At 45.1% G+C, this 27,525-nt stretch overlaps 1 protein-coding gene across 3 annotated transcripts in view; it reads right to left on the minus strand.

Annotated features, from left to right (window-relative positions):
• The window catches only part of Prosap (SH3 and multiple ankyrin repeat domains prosap), a 205,372-nt gene extending 179,255 nt beyond the window's left edge, over nt 1–26,117 (minus strand). The window contains exons 1-2 of one of the 3 annotated variants that reach the window (XM_077637758.1): nt 25,909–26,117; nt 5,566–5,674 (exon numbers count right to left, since the gene is read on the minus strand). The gene's annotated coding sequence lies outside the window, so the exon portion shown is untranslated. Of the gene's footprint in view, nt 1–5,565; nt 5,675–25,908 lie in introns of those variants that run through there. The other 2 variants (XM_077637751.1, XM_077637755.1) reach the window with 2 other exon arrangements.
• Between the last annotated feature and the right edge of the window lie 1,408 nt (nt 26,118–27,525).

A 27,525-nucleotide genomic window follows, 5' to 3' on the forward strand; every position in this document is an offset into this window, starting at 1 on the left:
CGCACCAGATTTGTACGCCTCAAGAATTAGTACAGACGAGCGCATTCGGTTAACCTACATAGCACGCTCTTGTCCACGGGTCTAAGCGGAAAAGAAAAGCAGAAAAAATCCCATTCTCCACTTCCATCGGTATAGAAAGAGCCTTTTTTTCTTCTTCTTTCAGCCGTTATTCACGAAACCGCCGGGCCACAGCGTATACGAGCGGGTGGAGAATCCCGATCCTGTTTAACCCGGCGGAATGCAGAAACTTGCGCAGAGTTTTCTTATTTGCTTTTGCTTGTGAATCGTTCTATTCTATACGTACCCACGTAAAGGCGCGATCGCATCGCTCAGTCAAAGCCCACACATTCACACACCCAACGCGAGTGCGTTTACGGCAGTCGTTACGGTACACCGCTCATCAGGGTTGGACAACGGTGAGGGCCATCACCCGCTCGAAACACGCTCAACTGTCTGCTCGACTGGACTCGCGCTTCGAAGCCCACTCACGCTTACACACAAGGGAGCTTCGAGCGTATAGTGCGGCAAGTGCTATATAACGCAACCGGGCCGCGCATTCTCTAATGGACACCCACCACGAGATGGCGCGGGTGCGTCCACGATGGCGCGTGTTCGGAGGCTGCCAGTGATGCATGCTTAAATGGCCACAGCTATATTACACTCCCCCTGCTAATACCATGCAGCGTTGTATAGGTTATGAGAGGACGCTGAGCTCCATGGTCATTATATGTGCGACTCAAGTGCGTAAGGCTGTGATGTGCGAGTCCGCTACGCTAGCGCTAACGCTTTTGTGCTTGCCCTACACAGTGTACACAACACTACAGCGAGGAATGGGCAACATGGTAAAGCGTGGGAGCATTTTATCCAAATGTTTATGTAAGCTTATGTCCGTATATGCTTTTTTTAAGGCGCTAGCACTTAGAGTGGCTATTGCCCGCATTTAGCCGTAGTAGTATGTTTGTTTGCGTGTTTCAATGAAGCCTTGGTTTGTAACAGAGCAGGCTGCTCACCTGCCAACCGGGTTGTGAGCAAACTGTCCACCGTGGCAAGTAACAGTTCCATTAATGATTGACCGCGAGAGGTTTCTCGGGAAGGTAAACATGGGTCTCGGAAGCCCCATTGGTGGCAGCACCTCTACAAAAATTTCTTTCGACAGTCTAGAGACTGTCCATAGATCTCTGTCTATAAAGTCTATAGACTCTCTATAGAGGAACCCTAGAGAACAGTCTGCAAGCAATACAAATCCTATAGAAAGTCTATAGACAATGTATAGATTTATGGTCATACACGTTCAGTAGACTTTTGTCTATAGACAGTCTATAGACTATGAATAGAGAAAAAGAAATATCTATAGGAAGGCAACAGAGTCTATAGGATGCCTAGACTGTCTATAGACCATTTTGTAAGGGCTGCCATCGCAGAGCAATGGCGCATCGCTTAACCCCTGCACCACTGCACCAGGTGCTGCACGAGGACTCCCAGGGATCTATGAATGGAAAGAATGACCAATTCCGCATATATGGACGTCAACTCATTATCGCTATGCGACCAATTTCCATCAGTGAAGAATGGATCCGAACCGAAGTGAACATCGGTAACCGAAGTGAAAATCGATGTCCTAGCGTACCTAAATCTCATTTCGCCTAGCGGCGCAAATCGACCGTCGTGTTTTAAATATACGTCGAAGATTATATCGATTATATGTCCAGTGTAGGTTGAAGGCCTCTCAATAGTTATCCCTTTGCTGCGCCGGCTGTGACCGCCCTATTCCAAATCCGTTTCTCTTACCTACCCCCCGTCAAGTATGCTCACAAGAGCATACTCCTTTTTGCTTCGATTCCTGTGGTGTCATCTCAACGGATTTTTTTTTTCGCAGGACCTATGTAACGGCACCGAAGCTGTCGCCACCCTACGTTACAGCGAACTCAGTTCCAGGTGCGGCTATCTGCTGGGTTGGCCCACGTCTGAATTCCTCCAACAACATCCGATCTTGATCTATTTCATCGGGACTTCGCCGCTTTCAAGTAAAACTTGCGGAACGTATCAAGGTCGCTATATCTGTTAATTGTTATCCAACTATTCTTTATTCTCTATTAATATTATTCTCTTCTCCATTAGTCACAGCGCGCACCACAGTATGGACCATTGGCCGTTAGTGGGAAGCTCACAATAGATAAATACAACACCCATCTGAATATATCAAGTAAACATTAATAAAAGTATGTGTAAATTTGACAGGGGTATATAAGATAAAATCTTAACTACGGTGCAATAAATTTATAGGTTATGTTAATCTTACAGGTTTTACAGGATATGATTAAATAAGATTTGCTATAATTAATTTTATTGGTTTATGTAAGTTTTATTTTGCCTACATAGCCATTTGTGAGTCTACAGAAGCCTGAACGTCTACATGCGTGCACAGATAAGCCGGCCTAAAAGTAGCCGCCGCCTCCAACGAACATCGAGAAAAGGGATCATGGCTGGCGTTGCGGCGCGCGGCCTTGGTGGTTAACGGAACGGGACGCGCGCAGTGGCATCAAACTGGCGCGGGCACTGCATGCACGGGATCGCGGGGCACTGAGCCCTCCTCCTTTCCCCACCCCAGCAGCATGTGGGTCAATTAAGAGCCACAGCGGCCACACACAACGCGCAGCGCGCACTCGGCGGCAGCGGCTGCATGCATCGATATTCCATTTCGCCATCACCACGCTCCGAGGATCCGGAGGCACGCATGCATTGCGCGCTCCCAAGTCACGAGCGAACACTGCAGCTGCAGATGCGAAACACCGGATATCTGGGCCAGCCTCTTTGCCGCGATGTGGCCGCGGGTGAACCGAAAGGGAGAGGGAGAGGAGGAAGTGGTGCGGAGAAGGGAAGGACGTATAGGAACCCGAGATTTCTAGGGTGGTGTCACTAAGGGGGCAAGGTTAACCGTTTCCGTTGAGCTTTGCTTTGCCGCGTCTAGTGGTTTATTTAATGGTTTGTCTCTGTCTCGAGGCCTTACTTGCCTTATCTAGTGGCTTTTATGGTCTTTTCCTTCCTTCGTGTTGCCTATTGGCTTTGCTTCATTTATCTATCGTGCTTCGTATCCGCATGAAGGCTTCTCGCTGTCATATCTACCGGTTATAGAACAACCTTGTGGTTCCTCCATCCATCCTTTCTTTCTTCCTTGATTCACCGCCCTTAAAAAATTTCTTTAGGCAGTCTATAGACTGTCCATAGATGAATGTGGTCAATTGGCCATGTTGGTGCATATTTGAAGAAACGACAGCTCAAAAGAGGCAAGGACGGAGGTGAGAAGGCAGGGACGACCCAAACCGCACAGGTAATTGGCTCAATGTTGGAAAGGGATGACCTCATATTGGTCCTGTTTAATACCAATATTTACCAATATATTGCCAATATTGGGCAGATTATCTGTGCTGCTTGGGTACAGGGTCAACACCGTCCCTGATGTCTCGTCTCCGTCCCTGTCTTTCTGGCTCTGCCGCTAGTGTCCATTGACTTTTTCTATTACGTCTATAGACTTTCTATAGACGTATTCTATAGATTACTGTATGGGCAATACCAACTCTGTAGACCGCCTATAGACGATCAATAGATTTATGGCAGCGTATCCTTAGTGGTCTTAGTCAATAGAAAGTCTAAAGACCATGAATAGACAAAAGAGAATATCTATAGGAATGCAATAGAGCCTATAAGAAGTCTATAGACAGTCTATAGACAATATTTATAAGGGCGCAGGTCTTTTTCTTTACCTGTGTAACCATGTGGTTACCCTTGGCAACAAGCTGCCAAGCTTTCCTGGTGCATTTTTCGAGCCATCTGACTATCCACCCTCTCTCCTAACCCTTCCCGAAATAGGAATCTTCAATAAGAGTAAGTGAATAAATTGAATAAGTTGAATAAGGATTTCCTTGGAAACCCTTCTGTGGCAGTGGAGTTTCGATGGCTCTAAGATTTACACTCCCGTCATCTTCTAGGCTTCGCAAGCGTGCTTCAGTGAAAAGTACGCCCAAAAGTTGGTCCGAAGGGCGGGCATGTTCAAGTCCAAAAACGGTAATAGGAAAAAAAAGTAAGACTGCCGTCGGGTGATATGCGGATATATTGACTGTTATTGTGAAATCTTACATTATATGAAAAAAAATGCGTTTATAAGCAGTTGCCCGCAAAAATGTTTTGTCCAGAATTGCTGGATATTGAACGTGAGTGACGCTGGGCCGCTCATGAGAGGACTTCGTGATAAGTGAAAACTCAACTTGCCAGCCTTTCATTGTCCTCTCTCAGTGAAACTATCCGGTCACTCCAAGTTTCTGAAACGGTAGTTGGAAGCGAAAAAGCTCTTTTCTACAATCCACATTGGCGAACGTTTATACTGATTGCTCGACTGACGACGTCCTGCTCTTTATGACATTTATGTACTAATAGTAAGGGTTAGTAAGAGCTGTTGTAGCTAGTAGTAGTAGTAGTAGTAGTAGTAGTAGTAGTAGTAGTAGTAGTAGTAGTAGTAGTTTTAGTAGTAGTAGTAGCAAGATTATAGAAAAATGCGAGTGTCGATGGGCACAGTAGCTGCCTTACTGAACAGTGGAGACCTGACCCTCGAAAAGCAGGCTATTAGTTCAAGCTCACACTTCAGTGTGGTTTGTAGTCTATTAATTTGAAATGCATGTAACAGAAAGATGTTTTCAGCAAATATTGCAGAGGATGCCACAACTGTGCTGCGAATGACAATGGCTGCTATATTCCCTGCTATTAGGTTTCGAGAGATGCTGCTTACAGAAGAGGTTCAAATATGATTTTCAGAAGCAGCTTTTCAAAGGAAGGCCGGAGAGATGGTAGAGACATCGTTGTGAGAGATGCCCTCATGGAAATTCTTTACTGAGAAATTGTTGACATAAACTAATTCGGCAATGAAGAGAGTGGCCTAGTGATATCCGCGTAATATGCTAAAGGTCGGGGTATACAGACGGCGCTCGTATCTTCTTGATGCATATGGCTCGCGGACCTCAGTGTCATGACACGCTTATCGCATACCGCAGCTTTGCGTGCGTTACAGTCGTGCTCCATGGTCCATATTCGTTCTCCAGCCCCCGCATCCCTACGCCTGTTCCGCGCAGTGCATCCCAGAAGGCGCTGCCAAACACCGGACCGTGTGCGAAACGTTGCGTGGCCTGAGGATATCTGGCGAAGACTTGAGCGACAGGGGTATCGCACTTGCTGCGGTGTTGGTTGCGAGAAAGGAGAGGCTGAAACGCTTCTGTCCTAACAGCGATCAAATCACAAAATCATGCATGCGGCTGAGGAAGAGAACAAGCGATGACGCAGAAGCAATGAAAGAAAAGAAGGCGAGCGCATTGCTTAGAGGGGAGACCTTTACCATTTTGTTTCTTTCTGCGCATGCGCAGTTTGTCGGAGCGTATGGATTTGAAGACGTGAGGTCGGACTCCATACTTCGCCAAGAGGTGGCACTAACAGCTGTCGCTGCAGAAAGGTGACACTTAAAAATGGCGTCGCATGATGAACTCGCTTATGTGTGCCGTGAACGGCGCAGTGTTGACTCACCGTCACGGCATCGCGGAGTCATCTCCGGGCGCCTACGTCGCCCGCTGTTGTGAATGTCACCACGCCGCCTCCCGTCCCGATGGTACGACACCCTTCGGCGAAGAGGACACTGCAACAGAGACACATCATCATGCTCTAAGCACAGCTTGCATGGTCGTGATGAGGAAAGTGATCTCGTGTACTGCATTCGCGTATTTGGAGGCCTTTCTTAAGTGCGGAAGCAGCCACACAAGCTAAGGACGACCCGGACACCTCTGACAACACACTTAAGTTATAATGATTTCTTACTATCTATAGGGTTTGTTGCTGGGTTAGTTTGTTTCCTTCAATCATAATGGAAACAGGGTTTGCAGGCGAAGGCACAAAGACGAGAATGACACCCAGCGCTGTGTGACTGTTTATGCGCGCAATTTTTCTTAAATTTTAAGATTTCACTGTAAAAATCATTATATCCACAGATTTCCCGTCGGCAGCTTTGCATTTCTTTGCCATTAACGTTTTTGCTGTCGCCAAAAGCGTTCCCCATTGGTTTTCTACAGCAGTCCTAACTGCTCGATGCGACCGATGGAACAACTTTAAAAGAAAGAATTTGCTACGCATTGGAAGAATGGACAATTACCTTCAATATTTATGTAAAAGTGCCATGCAATTTTTGCAATATTCAAAACTTTTGTCCAAGAATGTTCTACGTGATATTTGTAATTGACAATTTAGTTGAAATGCTCGTTTATTTTTTTTTTCTGCCATTCTTACACCAGCAAAAGACTTTCCTTATTGACTATGGCTTCACTGATATTGAGATCTTGTTATACAAGGAGTACATTTTAATGCGTCTTATGTGCGATCAGTGTTCACTAAAATATGAGCGTAATATCAGCGACGTTCATAACACAGCAGATAACTTAGAAAAACTATTGTTTTGTAGCTAACTGAATTAATCGTGTTACTTCAGTTACTTCACTGCTAAAACGGCGTCACTCTTTACTAGTAACTTTTTCGAGCGCAAACACTAGATGGGTCACTAGCGAAATAGACGAGTGATGTGCAGATGAAACCTCGGAGTAACTCGGATAGGTTTAGGCAAGCTCTGAGGTTCGTATCGCCAGCTGCAACCAATGGGATGAAGCTCGGGTGAACTTGGAGGAGCGTCGCGCCAGCTGCAGCCAATGGGAGGAGGGCGCCACGTCAGCTGCAGCCTAGTGGAGAGAGGTTGCACATGCATATGACAACGAAGATGTGAAGGACGAAGTCGCCGGATGAACGTGCCATGCAGCAAACGGTAAATCATGGATAACGCCGGTCCTTCGACAGATTCCGAACTCCGCTCGGTACCACCCACTCTCATTCCTTATAAAAATGGTCTATAGGCAGTCTATAGACTTCATATAGACTATTGCCTGCCTATAGATATTTCTTTTTGTCTATTTATAGTCTATAGATTGTCTATATAGACAAATGTCTACCAAAAGTGTATGGCAATAAATCTATAGATTGTCTAAAGACTATCTACAGGATTTGTATTGTCTATAGGCTGTTCACTAGGGTTTGTTCATAGAGAGTCTATGGAATTTATATACAGAAGTCTATCGACAGTCTATAGAGTGTCTGAAGAAATTTTTGTAAGGAATGAATTATTGACATCTAGTCCACAGATTCGAAAGCCACTGTCCACTTATGCACTATTGCCTGCCTATAGATATTTATTTTTGTCTATTTATAGTCTATAGACTGTCTATAGACAAAGGCCTACCACAAGTGTATGGTCATAAACCTACAGATTGTCTAAAGACTGTCTATAGGATTTGTAATGCCCATAACTGTTCACTATAGGGTTTGTCCATAGATAGTCTATAGAATTTATATACAGAAGTCTGTCGACGGTGTGAAGAATGTCTGAAGAAATTTTTGTAAGGGATGAATCTTTGACATCTAGTCCACAGAGTCAAAACCAACTGTCCACTTTGTAACAAACGGGCAGCTAGATGTGCTTAAAGGGATTGCCTTAAAGAGGTTGTATTACAGAGCGCATGGCGGCGAACACCGCCTGTAAATTTAAGTCTCCTGCTTGAGTCGATCACAACGTTTTCTTTTTTATGGTCACTGCAGAGCATGCACTGGAAAAAATTCACAGCAAAGCATGCAACACCTGTGCTGCACTAGCAAGTTTCTAAAAGGTAAAAAAGAAGTGATACAACGCTGAGTAACAAGCTGGAGCATGCTTCTACCTTTGAAAGATTAAGCTGTCACAAAGTCCTGTTCAAGATACGTGCCCTAATTACCTTAAGCTCTAAATAAGTTTCAACACGCAGAAAATGCGTCAGGAGAACATCTTTCGCGCCGAAAGCGCGTAGGCACGGTGTATTGTTTCCGTTTAAACTTTAATGAAACTTCAAGTACGCGTCTTCGGGCCGCTGCTGAAACAAATGGCTCCGTTCGAGCTAAAATAAAAGCAAGAATGTGTGTCGTCAAATTGAATAAACCAAATCCCAAAGCAGGAAAACCGTGCTGATCGAGAACGAGACTGCCGACTGCTGCATCAAAAGCGTGCAGCACAGCGGAAACTGCCGCCATCCAGTCAGAGGATGTATCCAGGAACCTGGTCGCACAAAGTAACGGCGTGTGATTGGTCAGGTTTTTAAAGACTCCGGCCAGTCACGACTTGCTCTTTCGGGGCAAGATGCCCTGTGGATCCGAGCCTTGATTGTTCAGCGACCGGGGTGGCTCTCGTGATTGGTCAAGGTTGAGAGGCGACGGCCAATCCCGAACCATCAATACGTGCGACAAGGTTCACAGACCCGGCCCCTGATTGGCCGACAACGGCTTCGCACCCCGCGACGCTGCACGCTTTTACTGAGGCACGAAATCGACGGTGATTGGTCGATCTTTCAGGTGGCTGCTCGGGTGAAGTCGAATTCGCAATTTCAGCTGGAAGCAAATCAAACGGACTAAGTGAATCAAGAGAGGAAAGATAAAAATAAGGGGGGAAAACGGGGAACGACAGACCGAGAGGGAGGGATAAAGCAAGATAGGAAATAAGGAATTAAGGAAGAAAGAGAGAGGAAGAGGTAACGAAAAAGGCAAAGAAGAAAAGGGAGAGAACGAAAGAAGGAATACAAGAGGAAAGAATTCAGTGCAGTAGAAAATGAAAGGGAAGAAAAGGAAAGAACAACAGAACAAAAGAGCGACAGAAAGACCAGGAAAGCTAGCAAGACAGAAATGCTAGCCAAACAAACGATGCAAATGGATAAATGATTCGTGGGAGAAACTGCTTACAAGCAAAAATAAAAGGGGAGGGGGGGGGGGGGGGGCAGAGGAGGTATTTACAGGCAGAAAAACTAGATGGAAATGGGGACAGCGCGGGAGAAAACCCGCCCATGTCTTTCACTAATGAGCCTCGAGCGCAGAAGCGCGAGTATTTTTTGTTTGTTTGCCCATCCTAAGTCGAGCAGCGCTGTTAAAAAAGTGAAGTGGAATGCGAGATTGAGCGGAGCAAATAAAAGGCGTTATACAAATGGCAATCAAATCCTCAACAATGTCGCTTCCTCCCCCTGTGTTTCCCTATTCTTCTTCAACAGGGACTCGCTTGTTTGTGCATTCATCTTTCCATACGTTTCGCATAGCCGCATACACGTCGCTTCAGAAGAAAAAAGCTAATACATAAAATTCCAGTAAGTTCAATGACCCTGTGCTTTCCCAGCAATCGCTGATTTGCCCAGGAGTCCCTGATATACTTGAATTTCAACGAGAGAAATAAAAACATGCAGATTTTTTTCCCCTTGCCCAGGGCGAAGAGATAACAGCGATGACTTTAACGCAGCTTAACCGTCCTCTACTAGGCAGAGCTCATTGATGATACCTAGTTCCGTGACTCCATATGTTGCAAATCTATAAAAAAATCTGCCGCTCTGATTGGGCCGAAGTTTGGTGGATAGCAATTGTCATGTGACTTGGGGGCAGAAAAATGGACTATGAAAAGCCTGGTCAACAAAACAACATATAAAATATTCGAGAGTGGCCACTCGACGATCAACATCTCTTTACAGTCAGAGCCCATAATAATAATAATAATAATAATAATAATTGGTTTTGAGGGAAAGGAAATGGCGCAGTATCTGTCTCACATATCGTTGGACACCTGAACCGCGCCGTTAGGGAAGGGATAAAGGAGGGAGTGAAAGAAGAAAGGAAGAAAGGGGTGCCGTAGTGGAGGTCTCCGGAATAATTTCGACCACCTGGGGATCTTTAACGTGCACTGACATCGCACAGCACACGGGCGCCTTAGCGTTTTTCCTCCATAAAAACGCAGCCGCCGCGGTCGGGTGGCTGCGTTTTTTGGACAGCGATTTCATTGGCCAGATAGTTATGGCGGAAGTTACATCATCGATTTCGGCAAATACAACTGTGACACCATCTACCAAAGAGAGAGCGAGGAGTCCCATATAGACGTATACAAAACTTCCGCGACTTCAATATGAAGGCCGAATTATTTTGTCCTACATGTTTCTTTTTTTCTGTGTGTGCACAACTCTAAGGCTATACGCACGAGTTTAAACCAAGTGGGAAAATAAATGCATTTTTATCTTGAAAGCGCACTAAAGACGACATTGAGTTCGTCTTTTTATCGCGGGAACTTGATCTAGCCGATGCGATCTTTCTTAGAAACTTTGAATTATTATCCTGAGTGGCCTATTTCTCTATTAATTTGAATTAAGCGTCCCGGCTCCCACCATTTTATTTTTTTAACTGACCTCGGAGAGTCGGAGGAGTCAACCAACTTGGTTGCCATGGCGAAAAGCATGAGGAAAAAGCCGCCGAACAAACGTCAAAAGAACTACGAGACACCAGGCAGTCGATTATAGCAAGAACTAAAATTGGTTGGCGTTTCCCTCATTGTCGTTTCGTCTTTTATGCTAGAAGCTTCTTTCCGAGCTTCTTAATTCGCAAAATACGCCCAACGCATCTTGAGCGTGCGTACCAGATCCAATGCGACCAGGTGAGTTCACGCAATCGGTATCTGCTGTAAATAAGCACAAAGTCTGAATATCATCCCGGCTGTTGGAACGCGAGTTAAGACCACTTAAAAGCTGAGGCCCAAGTGCAGTCGACTGCGCCCGAAGCTCGCCAAATCGCCGCGAGCGCACCCATAAACGAGAATCCGAACGCGCCAAGCGAAAGCTTACAAGCGCCTCGTTGGAACTGGCGCGAGACGCAGACGATTCTCGCATGACGACAACGAAGACGACGCTCCCGCTCGCGGCGCCCTCTGCAGTGCACTCATCCGAATTATGTAAAGCCGATTAGGAGAGGGAGAAACGCATTTGAAAGTTCACTCCCCTGCCTCCAGACGCCCTCTCCACCGCCAATTCCGTTGCATCTGCCGTCATCGTCATGCGCTACAACGCCACCTACAGGCGACAGAGCGAGCGGCGTAATCCGATTGGGGCCTCGCTAATCCGGCGCTGCGCATGCCGGCGTGCCGGCGACCCCAGCGACGAGTAATGGCGTATGGCAAGACGAGTCTGCGCTGCTAGCGTCGATATAGCTTCGGTGATAAGGAGGCAGGAAATAATTTAGGAGAGGCCGTTACGTCACAGTTTTCGAAGCCGGAAGTGAGGACTCCGCCATGGCAGTTGGCTCGTCACGTTTGCGCATGCGCCGCAATGACAGGCGAGCAGACGGTCACGCGTAGCGCCGCGCTGCCCATAGAGTATCTCAATATTACCTAGAGCGAAAGTTAGCGCCACAGCTATGCGGGTTTCTTAAAGAGCCCTTCATCCACCACGGGAATGCCGGGAAGACAAGGTTTCTTACTTGGCTTGGCTAGTGTTGACCCGAAAACGTGGATTCTGCCTTTGAATCGGCAGCTACGCGGATGTGCGACTCGATGCTTTCTTTGTGTGCAGATGGGATTATTTCAATAGCGGGCTTTTCACTTCTTCAATAAATGTAACACAAATGCTATAGGCTAGTTAGGAACTTTCACAGGAGAGTCGTATGAATACACGTTTTTCACATCCAACAACAGCCAAGCCAAATGCGAAACCTTACCTTCCCGGCATTTCTGCGCTTCTCGATGAAGGATGAACCGCAGTGCCGCCTGCTTTCCCTCTGGGTAATATTGAGAAATTCTATGGGGCTGGCCACAGCCGACAGACTCGCCGGTGATGCAGACGACGCCGCCGGCGATGCACCAAATAATCCCAGCAGTGCTTGAGAAAGCACGTTACTTCCGCCACATCTTTTATCGTGCAAATCTAACAGCGAAGGTCTATCCTATCCTTTCCTTCGTCCATGGTCGGCGCGAAGCTCCCCGACTCATTTCTCTTACCCCGTACCTCTGCAATGACGTCAAAGGAAGTGACGTCGAGTCCTGTCAATGAAGAACCTCTTCACTCCACCTCTGCCGTTTTGATTCAAGATGTCAATACTCACCCCTACCCTCTAGAGTACTGACGTCGAAGCCATGTACGGGTCGCTCCAGGTGGCAGATAGAGTGCGATGCACCCCAGCCCGTACGTAGAGTTCGCCTGTGTTGTGGTTGTACACTTGTCTGAGCGCCCGGAGCTGCAAATGGCGGAGCAGTCAATGTGCGGGCTCTTCGCGTTAAACGACATACGGAAAAGGTCTGGTGTTGTCTAGCTTAAGCCTGTTCCGCATGAAGAGCGCTGTTTGTTAGCGAATTCGCATGTGCCTCCGGAGTACCGTTTTTCGATTTTCACAGGTTCCAAAACTTTCGAACGACACTTCTAACCCGGCGTGCGCACTCAAAAACAGTAGACAGTTTTAGCTGTGCGTACGCAAGTGCTTGCGTACGCAAAGCGCTACGGCGCTGCGTGCGTTACGCTGTCCGCTCCGAAGTATAGTTTTAGCTGACCGAGCGGTACCGTCTGTCAGGCGCACGTAGCGCCATCTATTGACAAGACGTCAAAGCACATCAACGCTCGGTTGAAGAAAATTTCATCCGTGATTACTGATAACTAGTGTGAGTGCATTGGGAGTTTTTTTGTTCCAAGAAGAAAAACTATGCAAACCGAAGAAAATGTAAGATGAGGCTAAAATTTAGAAAACTGGTTCGCCAGGTGTCGTTGCTACGAGGAAAACTAGAAAATTGACAAGCAAATATCTGGACAGCAGTAAGGGGGCAAATCAGCATTTATCGGTTAAGAAAAAGGTTAAAGGAACAGAGAGAGCGTTGTGGAAAACATGGATGCTGACGAAATCGGCACTGGAAACATACCGGACCTTTAAACAGGAAATTGTCAAAGAAAATATCTATGATAATTGTAGGGGAAGTTCTTTGCTGTTTGAGGCCAGGACTGGAGTTTTGCGGACTAAGACGTATAGAGTCAGGTACCAGGAGATAGACACTTTGTGCATTGCGTGCGGAGAGGAGGAGGAAACGGCTGAACACTTGATACTTTTCTGTAAAGGGCTTCACCCTACAGTGGAAGGCAGCGGGGCTGATTTACCCAAGGCATTGGGGTTTAGGGATAGTGAGGGGAAAGTGGATTTTAAGAGGTTAGAAGTAACCAAGCGAAGGTTATCTGATTGGTGGCTAAAAGCAAGACAGGAGTAAAATTTCACAAGACATGGCTAGGTGGCTTGAGCCACCGCCCGATGTAAAGGGTTCAGCCGTATCCATCCATCCATCCATCCACACTGCATTCAGTTAGGCCTAGGTGCTTGAAAATCGCCAAATTATCTGAAAAACAGGGGCTAGTTATCGCTTATACCGCTACGTGTGGGCAAGAGTAGGCGAAATAAAAGCGAACCGCTACCATTTGAGCGAGCTATTGCGTCGGAGAATCCAGCGGCGACATGTATTTATTCCGAAGCGGGCGAGCAGGGCGCCGCCATCTTGTCAAAGTTAGCGTACGCAAGCCACGCAAGCGCCGCAACGCAAAGTCCGCTGGCTAGTGTACGCACGCAAGACGCAGGGCGTGCGTTTGCGTTCTGCGCATGCGCACTACCGTCTCCGCAAACTCCTTGCGTACGCTAAGCCGTTGCGTACGCACAGCTAAAACTGTCTAGTGTTGCTTGCATTATAAACATGTACATGTCTCTGTGATAGGTGCTTTCAGTTTCTTTTCGATCTAATAGCTGCTTTAAAAGTAGCTTGAACCTTCAACAACAGCTTCAACAATGGTGCACAGTTTTAGTGGCGTAGAAAAGCTATTTGTGTTATCAAATTAACAAGTGCTGCATGCATTATTATCAGTGCCCGAAAATGAAGAAAAGCGTGGTGATTGTATGCACTGCTGTACAGTCGGGTACAAAAGTCTCTGGGCCACGTGCTCCGGAAACGAAGTCGATTACTCTAATATTAGCTGCCAGCTGCAGACCACACTTGCAGAGGAGAAAGAACAGGATTTTAGATTTGACCTCCTCGAGTGAGGTCTCGAGCCAGCGGCTAATAATAGAGCTATCGGCTTCTTTAACAGAGCACGTGGTCCAGGGACTTTTGTCCCTGACTGTACAAGCATGCACTTTCAGCAGCAATCTGCGATAGCTTCGAAATTACAAAGCTCCCCTTCAACCCATGCACTGCCGTGGACAGTCGTTAACCCCGGCCTTAACTTTAGGCTATAGTTGGTATCAGACGAGATGCGAACGGGAGAATAGAAACTCAGTAAGCTAAATAAGGTAAACCTTAAAATAGTGCAGTTACTTGCGTGGTTATAACTGTTAACTTGCGATGACTACATTTTGAAAATTGTAACACTCCTTTCGTATTTCAGTTTCTTTAGCATTATTTCTTTTCAGGTGAAATTAATTTTTTTTTTATGCTAAAGGTAAAATTTCTGTGCTGTATTGCGTTAGAGTTTCACTCGATGTCTAAGTACATGTACCGTATAATACGTTAAACGCGAAAAACATTGCGCCTCATCGATGAACGGCCAGGTCAGCCAGCTATTCTGCTGCTGCTAAGGTTATATTTGACCCGAGTCTGAAACTGTCCAATAAGTGGGCATGTCACCTCTGTCAGATCCATTTTTGTCGGAGACCCGAATGGAAGATGACGATTGCGCGATGACAGACTGACCCATCTTTCCTGTTATGTCACCTCGACTGAAATGTACATTACCGTTCCATCCATAACTGAGGTGTAAAAGTGTACATTGCAAAACTTGTGCTACAAATACGACTTACATACGTATAGTAATTAATTCGAGAGGAAAAACAGGCGAAATGTGCTTAACCGAATGGCGGTGGAAGCTTTCACACAACTAAATCAATCGTGACTCGTGCAGGCTACTGCAGCATTCGCTGTTATTTTCTTTTTTGTTTAGCAGAAGTAACTCGCATTTGCAGATGCTGGACGCTTCCAGAATACTGGGCATGGTCACTGGCCTAGCTATGTACCATCTTTGCCATAAGTAACCAAGTTGCATTGTTTGCTCATGTCTCGCATAGTGGAGCCCTTTCCGTTTCCCAAAGATCTAAATGTCTTAAAAGGTGAGGACAATGGTTCTCCTTACCTTACGTAACTTTAGAGCTTGAGGCGTGGCATAGCGCTTCGAAATACGACTGAAAAGCAAACCCTGCAGCTTGGTAACTTTTTGCAGAGACGGTGCATGAACACCCACTAATGCTCTGCAAGTGATCACTCCGGAGCAGTGAAGATAAATATGCGATAAAAAGGGTCTGCTATAATGCCACATCAGGGCGTGATAAGAACTTATCTCGCAGCTAAGCAAAGTCAAGATCATATCGCTTATGCGCTTACTGCCTTTTTTTTTTCTGGTGAAGTATGATTGTAGCAGTGCACAGGCTGTGGAGTTCTTATCTTTGCCTGTTATCTTGTTATGCGAAAGTACTCAACCGCATTTACAGTCTTAACAGTGCGTAGCCAGATGCGCTGTTAGCTTGTTTTTGATGGATAATCTTACAAAATATCATTTTAGGAATGTGGCCGAAGAGCCTATACCTGTGTAATTAGAGCAATCAGACTTTTCAATGTCCTTTTCACGAGCTTTCAAGTGAGTGTCGACGAGGTTTGGCCATCAAAGAAACTGCTTTCAAGAGTGTGTTTACTTTGTGAGCCCACTTAATGGCGGGCCTGTAGGCGGGATAGATGGGTCATGGTTTACGCTGAGCTATACTGCGAACTTCTGAAGACTCATTAAGGAGAAGCCCAGACTCAAACTGAAACACAACAAAGGGAGGTTAACAGAAATAAAAAAATAATTTCTTTACTACTAATAAGCTGACTTTTTCTTGTGGATTTTCAGTACCCCCTGCCCACAGCGAACAATATCCTTCGTTAATTGGTTGTTTGGTTCGTTTAGTCAGTCACGTTTACGTAACCTAGTTTTAATTTAGATGCGGGACAAGCAATCGTATCTTATTATAACGAGGTGATCCACAAATGCTAGCCGCAGGACAGACCTCAGCACGGACGACGAGGTTACTAAAGCAAAACAGCTAATGAGGAGCAATAAATAATAAATTTCAATTAGCAACACCGAAGAGCCAGGTGCTCGGATAACACAAGTTAATGAGTTTGGCTTAACAACTTGAATTAGCGGAGACGGGCTGTTTGAGCAGCAGTGGAGCTAAAACAGAATTGCGCTTTACAACAATTTTGAGCGGTTATCAGTTAAGAAGCTTGGTCAAGATCAGTATTCAGGTGGAGGTTTATTTTTTACTCTCATTAACTTTCGTAGCAACGTCCACTAACTACATTACTCAAAAAGGGCTCCTCCCTTATAAAAATGGTCTATAGACAGCCTATAGACTTCTCATAGTCTCTATTGCCTTCCTATATATATTTCTTTTTCCTTATTGATAGTCCATAGACTGTCTATTGACAAACGTCTACTAAAAGTGTGTGGCCATAAATCTATAGATTGTCTATAGATTATCTATAGGATTTGTATTGCCTATAGACTGTTCTCTAGGGTTTGTCTATAGAGAGTATATAGACTTTATAGACATAAGTCTATGAACAGTCTATAGCCTGTCTAAAGAAATTTTTGTAAGGGCTGTACGAGAATTACCGGAACCGTTCAACCGATTTTCTTTACGAGACGTGATATCTGTTATGACAGTTCTTCAAGATGACAAAAATAAATTTAATATTCACGCAGTCACTGCTTACAACTTATGATGGATAGAACGAAGCGGCGTCACATGGGTTCCCACGAAGACATTTTTATACTGGGCACTGTCCATGAGTCTAGTAATGGGCACGCGTCATGTTTCATTTACAGTCGGCCGTCAGTAAAAGCAGCACAATCGAAAGGTTTACTCTATGTGTTCTCAGTATGCAAGAACCTAGAGCGCTGTTTAGGCGCGTTAACCTTTGATGCATACCGAGTACGGATAAATACTAACTTATTTAAGAGCCATTCGCTCGTTAAAAACACCCACTCAAGGAACATATTCGATATGCAACATACCCTCTCAGTCTACACAAATAAATACATCTCATTTACATCGTGCACTCATTATGCAAAACGAGTTAGTGAAGATTAATCTGCAGGCAGCCTGGATGGAATTAAACAGGAGAGTAGCTCGCTGTTCAGCCTTTTTTACGAAACAAAATACTCTAAAGTCGATATCGACATCCCTTAAGCATGTCTGACCAACTTGCCCAATCTTATACGCTTCTTTCTCACTGTAACGTTTTCGCCTCCGCCAGGGACAAAGTGACAATGAATGCTGCTGCAACCGTCATGGTGCTTAGTTCCACCCGTGCTCAATTCATGCACATCTCGTTAGTCAAAACGACGCGGTTAGTACATCAATATTTACAAAGAACGCGTCCCGTTTTACAGATCTTTTTTTGTGTGTGATGATCCACTCAGTCGGCAGAACAGACACCTAAATTTCTTAACTTTGGCGTTCTGCATGCACGTTATAACTATTAAGAGAAAATTGATTATGAGAACTGGCTTCGTCTTACCTTTCGGTTTATTCGAACTGATGGCCCCAAAAACAACGTCTGTGTACCGGGCTCTCTTTAGTTCGAATTCCGAATGTCTTGAATTAAAATTAGTGCTGTGGTACCCTATGAGTTGTTCGGTTTAATTGTGTTCATTGTATTTTACACAGAAGTTGATACCAGCTTATATTCTTATTACAGCCTCTCTTCAAGTGGAATTTATAGTTGTTAACCTATAAACCCCCAAATTAAGGCCTTCAAACCTTTTAGTCACGAATAAACCACATTACAATGTTGCACCATTTTGTGTTTGGCGTATTAGGCCTCAGCTGCCACTGGGTTATTAAACCGCAGCTACAACCAGTACTATTGCCACCGATACAACTGCTACTGCTAATAATAATAGTAATAATACAAATAATATTACTGTAAAGGCGTTTATTCCAAGAGCAGGCCGATTGAAGTCGATTGAAAAGCGTCACGACGGATATATTCACAGGCTGTTCTTATGCTTGATCTCATAATAATTGATACCAATACTAAAGTAACTATTACAACTGATACTGTTGCAATTTCTGCTACGGCTACGATCCCAGCGGGAAGGCCCAGTCGCAAAACCCTTTCGAACGGATCACTACAAATGGCACATTGTCTTGAGGGCCTTCTTCCCGCCTAACATGGGCACTATACCCAGACCTCACCCTACTAACATATACAGGTTGTTTCGCCCTAAGACTTTACACAATTTTCAAAAATAGGCTTTCTGAGTTAGAAGAGCGCTTTTTTCGGCATAGCTTTATAAGCTGTGTAGTGCATCAGAATATAGATAAGATATGCTAAATCTTCGTTAGTTAATTAATACTGAATAGTTATTTTTTAACTATTACCTTTAGGCTCCTTAGTTATTAACAGGCGCGTAGCCTCCGTGAGTAATATCGATATCAGTTTAAAAAATTTTGAAAACGCGGTTACCCTTTTGGCTATTTCGACGAGTTATGTGCACTGGAGAGGTTGCTTTGCCTGCAAGCTTCTCGAAAGCGGATGTATTTTGGCGCGATGCATCCAAAATTTGTTGGGCCGCAGCGGTGACGGTAACGGCGTTTTCGAAATTCTAGAAACTGACATGAATAATACTTAACGGTGGGCTGCACAGCTCTCAGTAATTAAGGAGCCTAACTGTAATAGTTAAGTCAGCTATTAAATATTCGTTAAACAGCCTGCTGGTTAGCACGCCTTCGCTGTAGTGTGATGTACTACATTGCAGACATTGCTATGCCGAAAAAAGGGCTCTTCTATAACTCAGAAAGGCTACTTTTAAATATTGTGTAAAATCTTAAGGGTAACCCCCTGTATATGCCCAGCGGGTGAACGACAGGTTTCCTCTTTACGTTGTACTATGCCAGCAACTTCGTTCACCCCTGACAAGATTCCTGTACAACAGTCTTTACAAGAATAAATGCGTAAATAAAGGGGGACGGTCGAAAAAGACAACGACTCGACTGCCTGCAGGGTAAATCTGATTAACCTCCTTTCCTTTTGAAAACCACTACACTGCCCTCTTTGGAGCCATTATTTGAGCCACGCTGGGCTGAAGCCTACAGCGATGCTCTGACGTCACAGGACATGCTCGCCAAACAATAGACGGGTCATTTTTATGTACTATAGCGATAAGAAGGCTACAAGAAAAAGTTCCAGCTTCCGTTTTCATTCGGCCCTGTTACAGGGGACGGAGACTGGCGCTATAGAAGCGACATTGTTGAGGCGTTCTCCTCTGATCGAGACAATGGAGCCTCACAAAAGGACGACCAAGGAGTCCCGCTATTTGGCGCGCGAGTGCTGACCGCGCGCAACGTCTTCGTGAGGGGAAAGCACAGCGGACTTTTTCTCGTGAAAAGAAGAGTGCAGGATAACGAAAGCTATAGAAACAAGCCACCAGCTCACCGATCTCAAAAGAATCTCAATAGAGAGTCAACAGAGTGTCTTCAGACTCTCAAAATGAATTTAAGTAGTATGGAGGACATTTCTTTTAGCATTTGGGAGGGGCAGTCTATCACATTCATTCATTCATTCATTCATTCATTCATTCATTCACCCGCGGCTTGAGACTGTCCCAAATTAGAACAAAATTTTCCACTGTCCTGGCGAAGCTAAGGAAAATTCCTGTCGTAGCGACGCTTTCAGAAGAACGGCAGTCTCCTATGGGTTAATTAAACTGGTAGGCCTTCTATGCTTTTAGATTTATCTTGCAATTATACCATTCACTAAGGATAGGTGCCCTGCTTTCGAATAGACCTGTATATAGCTGAAAAAATAAATGAATGCCAGGTAGAATCCCCTCCCCCCCAATTTCTCAGCCAGACAAAAAGAAGGGGATCTGTGGCCATTGCAGAAATTTTATAGTTGCAACAAAGACAATTCCTTCGAGATTACAGAAGATTTAATGGAGCGTTTGCAAATTTGGTATTTATTTCAGTAGTATTTTATCGTCAGTTCTGAGACTATAACACGAAGGACAGGGATTATGCGAATAAAAGCTAGGAATCCATATAACAGGCTGATATAAACACCCAACTGCAAAAGATGGGCAGCATGAAAGACAGCAAGAGAAATTTGTTTCACATCCAACAACAACAAAAACAAATTCAGGTCAAAGTTCAAAACGCTACATGAACGCAGAACACATACAGAAAGAATCGCGAGGCAGGTAGGTTGTTTGCAACATAACGATAATTGTTGCTTAACGACTTGTTGTCGATGACGCGTTGAATAATTTTAAATTCGCGTATTAAAGGGCAATGCCGACGGTTTTTCTATCTTGACTGATATTACTTAAATTTTCACGGTACGTTCCCCGCCGCTTTCTGGTCCTCTTTGTGAAGTTTCGCAGCGGAGCGGTGTTTTGTTGCAGCGAATATGAATTTATAAATTTCCCATTTCGTGGTCTCAATCGGAGAGATTTCTACGGGCAACCTTGAGTACGTGACGTCGCTGGGCGCACGGCCGTTGATATTTGCTCTGTTTGATGACGTACAAAATTTTGAGCCGTCTTTTGGTCATTTCCGACAAACGATGACCCAAGATCTCGCTTACAGTCCAGTTTAGCCAATCAACGCGCACACGATAGGTTTTGTGACAGTTCCCATGACGTCATCATTCGGTTTAAACGCAGTTTTGGTTTCGGTTTACTGGTTTTTGATCTTTTAAAGTTAATCTGCATGGTATTGTTAAAACGTTTTTTTTTTCTGGACCAGAGCGAGAAGACTCTAAGGAATGTGATGTTATTATCAACTCTAAATGTTCAAAAGAAAACCCGCAGTAAGCCTTTAAAAGGAGTATTCAAGGAGTGTTTAATAATAATAATAAATGGTTTTGGAGGGAAAGGAAATGGCGCAGTATCTGTCTCATATATCGTTGGACACCTGAACCGCGCCGTAAGGGAAGGGATAAGGGAGGGAGTGAAAGAAGAAAGGAAGAAATAGGTGCCGTAGTGGAGGGCTCCGGAATAATTTCGACCACCTGGGGATCTTTAACGTGCGCTGACATCGCACAGCACACGGGCGCCTTACCGTTTTTCCTCCATAAAAACGCAGCCGCCGCGGTCGGGTTCGAGCCCGGGAACTCCGGCTCAGTAGTCGAGCGCCCTAACCACTGAGCCACCGCGGCGGGTAGGAGTGTTTATGAAGGAACAGTAATTAGTGTTTATGAAGGAACAGTAATTATGAGAGTACACGTAGAACAGTTACCTGAAATTTTTATTCCTGTTGATAACCCTGTCTATAAAAAAATCATCCGGCGGTATCTACGGCGCACTGACCTCCCGTAAGTCTACGCATGCACCCTGAAAGGGCAAATTTTGCGGTCTTTTGAAACTTCCGCCAACAATACCGTGCAGCCGTTTCTGCGACCCATACAGCGTGAACCACTGAGTGCTACCTGCAAATTGATACGTCTAATTAGGGGTTCGTTAATGAGCCGACACCTGTTGTACCTTCCATAACGCTGCACCGTTCTAAGATCGACGGGGCACAGTTGAGCGCACACGCTAAGTTGGCGCCTGAACTGCAGTGTTCCGGCGGTCGTCTAACACATAGCCGAGGACGTAGTCGCCTGAACGGCCTCGCGTGGTGTTGGTGATTTTGAGGCCTCCGTTGCGCAAAGCTACTTAAACAAAGGGCCGATTGCGTGCTACGCTGTATATCGCCTGTACTGCTGATATCATCATGCTTAGGCTGCAAAAGTTATACGTTTGCAACAAGTAGCTGGAATGAACGTATAAGCGCAGATTATGATGTGGGGCGCTTCATCTACAGCGAACACTAATTAACTTTAAAGCATACACAGCTGAACCTCGTTATAACGAAGTTGGAGGAGCCCGGCGATTACTTCGTTATAACCCGTATTGAGCGAGCTTCCAAAATGAATCTTCATTCCTTCGTTATAACCATTACTTCGTTATAAACCGTTTCGATGTAACGAAGTTCGACTGTATAGTGGAATATTTGGGAAGAATGAAACTAAAGTTTTATTCCTGATGATAACCTGTAGATGGTGGTGGCAAAAATGTTTAACTGACACTTTGGGGGAGGGATTGATATGGTTGGGGTTCTAGCCCAGGACTCCATTGGCTGTTGCTGCTGCCCGTGCTCTCTCGAGGAGTTGCTCCTGCTTTCCGATGTTTGAGCTGGACAGAGACCCCTCTTAACCCTCAGTCGTTGAATGAGCTATTTGTTCAACTTGTGGATTTTCTTTGCAGGCCGACACAATATACGATATAGGTCCGCCTTCTCCCCGCATAACTGGCATTCTGTAGTGAAAGGTGCTTTGTCGATTAATTAAACGTTTAAGTAGATGTTCTGTAACAATTGATCGCATCGCGTTTTAAATGCATTGTATTGAATATTTTGCAGCAAAAAAATACTATGAAAGAAAATTTTCCAACTACGAGGTAACAAATTTAGGAGTGCTGCCTCCGTCTTTACACTGCGCCATAATTTGTAGCGCAAGAAGCGGCTAGCAGAAAAATTAACGAAAGTTGTATCGCAAGTATATACTTGTCTAAAACACATTAATCTACGAAACGGCAATAAATAAACAAAAGCACCATGGCAAAATTAGCATGTCCTGATATTACGCAGTGCTTAAAGCTTTATCTAAATAAAGTTTGATCATTCATTCATTAATTCATTCATTCATTCATTCGTTCGTTCGTTCGTTCATTCATTCATTCATTCATTCATTCATTCATTCATTCATTCATTCATTCATTCATTCATTCAAAACAAACACTCTCAAAATTAACCGAGAAATAGATCGCCGTCAGTTTATTAACAGGTGAATAAAATTCTTTTCTTTACACCATGGTCGATATAAGCAGCTAAAACAGTGCTGCACTGATCACGAGGTCGTGAGTTTGGTAACCTTTCGCGGCACCGAAATGCAATCATCATCATCACCGCCCAAACCAAATCTACTGCAGGAAAAAACCTTCTGTCAGTGACTTCACACTGTGCCTACTTTTATCCAGATGCGGCCAAGTTATTTGGGCAAATATGCCAAGCAGTAGTCATTCCATCCTGCTCTGGGCCACCTCCGTTATGCTCTCCCTTTCTTGTTATACCAACCGCGCCACTATATTCCAAAAGGTCACTGTTTTTCTGTGCTGAACATCATATGTTTTGCTCATGTCCACTTCCTGTTTTTATTCCCAGCTAAAAATTCCTCACCTCGCGTCTGCGCTCTAAGCAGCTGGAGTTTAGGTTTTTGTAAGCTATAAGTGAGACAAGTCCTGCCTAATTACTGCCGGAAATTACGTACCGACACTTAGACAAGAACTAAGGTCGACTACTTGTGGCTCAGCTCTGCGTGCTTGGAGCACTCCATCACTACTCGCACAGAAACCTTCCAGCTGCCACCGTCACCATTTGCAGACCAGTTCAGTGAACCAAAGATATTTTAAAATTCCTTATCTACATTGCTTTCCTTACGCCCTTTAGTATCACTCCTATCAAGTTCCTTCCAACCTCCAACCGCAGTGTTCGTTCCATTTATGGGCTAGTTGTAAGCCTCCAAGTTTCGGCCCTGTAGGACAGATACAACATAAATTGTCGCGCGATTAAAAGGCTATCGAGCTCGTTCCGGCGGAAAGGACCAAAAATGTTTCTTGTAATTACAGTCGACTGATCAGGAATAAAATGAATCGCGCAATATAGAGCTACTTTTCGGCTAGTTAATTTCTTTTATTTCTTTCACACTTTTTGTTAAATAAACCGTGTAAGACCTTTTAACTTTGTCAGGTTAAGCTTGAAGTGGTGACCTTCTAATCGCGTCATACATTATAATGACTGTCGTACTTAACAGGGAAACTGAGAAATAATGAAATTGGCTTTTGTGTCGAAGAATTCAAGTTTTACCTCGAATCTAAGAATGGCACAGAGAAATAGAAAGGTGAATAATAATAATGATAATAATAATAATAATAATAATAATAATAATAATAATAATAATAATATTAATAATAATAATAATAATAATAATAATAATAATAATAATAATAATAATAATAATAATAATAATAATAATAATAATAATAATAATAATAATAATAATAATAATAATAACAATAATAATAATAATAATAATAATAATAATAATAATAATAATAATAATAATAATAATAATAATAATAATAATACTTTTTTTTGGAAAGGAAATGGCGCAGTATCTGTCTCATATATTGTTGGACACCTAAACCGCGCCGTAAGAGAAGGGATAAAGGAGGGAGTGAAAGAAGAAAGGAAGGAAGAGGTGCCGTAGTGGAGGGCCCCGGAATAATTTCGACCACATGGGGTTCTTCAACGTGCACTCAGCCTGAAGCCGCGTTCCTGCTTCTGGTTGAAACCTACTTTTCTGTGCGTTAAGAGCCGGTTTAACAATTCCTAGTGTTCCCTCTAAGTATGACACATATTGTGCGTTGGTTAAATGCTTTCTTTTCCAGGAGTGTGGCTAACCTACTCAATACAATTTCAGAGCTTCTTATTCCCCTGCTCATTTCTCTCTCACTACTTAGATTTGTGGTGATAATGCACGCGCCACATTCTACTGCTGGTGCTGAGCTTTGAGCAGCATGCGTTAAAAAAACATGCCGCCTGATTCGAGACTAGTTCGATGTCCTCCATTGGAGTTAGTTTCAACCCTCAGCACAGCTCAGTAATTTTCTTATGACTGAAGTGATAAAAACAGCCTTTGAGTTGTACGCCCATACTGTGTGAAAAGAAAACAGTGGCAAGCATGTTTTAGGAGAGATAACAAAGAGCTCGAATCACGCGATTTGCTTGAATGAAGCCCTCTTTTCATCTGCCCATTCCATGAACAGACTTCATCAGCTGCATTTAGACGCGCTTTCGTAAAGGCAATTTTAACGAGGCAAGCGTTAATTTTTCACGCGCTCGCTTGTAAGCTATAAGAAGCTCAGGCAATTAGGCGCTCGCTATCAACTCTTCCCGCATTCTATGTCGTTTTAAGCGGCGCTGTTTTAAGTGCATGCTGGGATGAAAGACGAACACCGTGTAACATAACGATTGATAAAAGGGAACGCATGTGAATCGGAGAAAAGTAGAGACATTTATCCTTCCACTTCTTTTCTCACAGGTATACTCTCAACGTGCGTTCACCCCCTCACAGCAATCCCAACTCGACCTCATGCTCACCCCATCGGAGATAGCACGCCCTCTTGAGCACCCATTCCACTACCCACATGGCCGTAATGTCTCAAACCCATCCTCAACCGATTACAAACCGGCCCACAGGTGACAGCCGGAGTTTTCAGTTAAAACAAACTCCGAGACCAACGGCGTTTATCTCAAAGAAACTCCCTCTTTGAGCAATCATGGTAACAAAAAACCCACATCGTTCCTTCTACGTAACTTGGACAGAGCTGAATAAATCTCGCCAAGCAGTGCATTATTCATCGGTCTGCCACCGCCACAAGTGGCATTCGCCGAGCAACACGTCCTAGCCACCACCTCGCATTGAGTTGCCCAACACCCTTTGAAACAGTGCGCAAATTCATCCGCTGCATCCAAAAAAACGCGCGCCTCCTCAAAGACCGATCCACAAGTCGATCCAGGAAAGGTATATAACTACCCGGTACCCACTGCACTCAGCTCCGAGGCGTGCCGTCCGTTCGCTTCCTCTTCCCGGTCTATTCCCGCCCTAGTCGGCTACGTGCTCCAGATAACAAAGCAAAAATCTTCCAGCTTAGCCGGCTATGCGAACGAGCGTTCGAGAAATTCAAACCCACCGTTATCTTATCTTGCAATCGTCTGCATCTGGCGCACTCGAGAACGGCGCCAGTTCGGCTACCGGCTTGAAACGGGCAGATTAAAGAGTCGTCCGGCGCCGTTGCAACTCACGCTGTGCACGGTGGGAAAAAAGGAGTGAAAGATGTGGATGCTCACCTGCTCACTTGAAACGCAATCCGGGCTGGCGCCGTCGGGAGAGCACGGAGGGAACGCTTCCCGAACGCCCCCGAGAGCACGGTGCAGAAAAGGAACGCAGACCGCAGTGGCAGAGACGGCGAGGCCCCCGGCGCTCACCGACCCCGTCGTCGTCTGGCAGACGGCGTTCAGCGCCCAGCCGACGACGCCATCTTTGCATTCCCGGAGCCGAGGTCCCGGATGGAGAGGAACATGGGGAGAGAAGGGAGTGCGTGTGGGGAAAGGGGGAGAAAACGAGGGACGCCCGTTGGCCGGGCAACGGGATGCGGCGTTGTTATTGGCGATTTTTCCCCGGCCTCCCTAGGCATCGATCGATTTCCTTTTTCCCCCTTTCTTGTCCTTCTCGCCGCCAGCTATGTCGGGAGGAGCCAATTTCGGAACCGGAACACCAGGGGTCACTCGGAGCTTGGAGCTCCGGGAAGGGGAACGCCACACTACGAACAGCTTCAATTGGGGAAGTTCAATCACGGTTCGAGGCGGGAAAAAGGGAGCAACGATGGGGATGGCGGGAGGCTGGGCACGAATTGTTCTTTCCTAAGAGGTGCACTAACTCTCAATCATTCGTCATCGATGTGTCTGGTACAAGCAGGAAAACGCGTTTATTAAATATAATTTTGTGACAGCCCACCGATGCGATCTCCCGTAGGAAATCTCGGTCACCAGATTAGCCAGAACGTTGCTTGATGTTTCCGAACGCTTACGCGTTCCTTCTTTTTGCAATGAATTTTTGCCCGCCGCGGTGGCTCAGTGGTTACTGCGCTCGACTACTGATCCGGAGTTCTCGAGTTCGAACCCGACCGCGGCGGCTGCGTTTTTATGGAGTAATAATAATTGGTTTTTTGGGGAATGGAAATGGCGCAGCATCTGTCTCATATATCGTTGGACACCTGAACCGCGCCTTTAGGGAAGGGATAAGGGAGGGAGTGAAAGAAGAAAGGAAGAAGGAGGTGCCGTAATGGAGGGCTCCGGAATAATTTCGACCACCTGGGGATCTTTAACGTGCACTGACATCGCACAGCACACGGGCGACTTAGCGTTTTTCCTCCATAAAAACGCAGCCGCCGCGGTCGGGTTCGAGCCCGGGAGCTCCGGATGAGTAGTCGAGCGCCCTAACCACTGAGCCACCGCGGCGGGTCGTTTTTATGGAGGCAAAACGCTAAGGCGCCCGTGTGCTGTGCGATGTCAGTGCACGTTAAAGATCCCCAGGTGGTAGAAATTATTCCGGAGCCCTCCACTACGGCACCTCTTGTTCTTTTCTTCTTTCACACCCTCCTTTATCCCTTCCCTTACGTCGCGGTTCGGGTGTCCACCAAGACGTGAGGCAGATACTGCACCATTTCCTTTCTTCAAAAACCAATTATTATTATTATTATCAATGAATTTTTGAGCTTTGTTGTCAGCAGGAAGCCATATGAAATTGAAAATTGGTTTTGGAGGGAAGGAAATGGCGCCGTATCTGTCTCGCATATCGGCGGACACCTGAACCGCAACGTAAGGAAAAGGGTAAAGAAGGGACTAAGAAAATAAAGGAAGAAAGAGCTACCGTAGTGGAGGGCTCCGGAATAATTTCGACCACGT

Source organism: Amblyomma americanum, chromosome 9 (assembly GCF_052857255.1).
Source record: "Amblyomma americanum isolate KBUSLIRL-KWMA chromosome 9, ASM5285725v1, whole genome shotgun sequence".
NCBI lineage: Eukaryota > Metazoa > Arthropoda > Arachnida > Ixodida > Ixodidae > Amblyomma > Amblyomma americanum.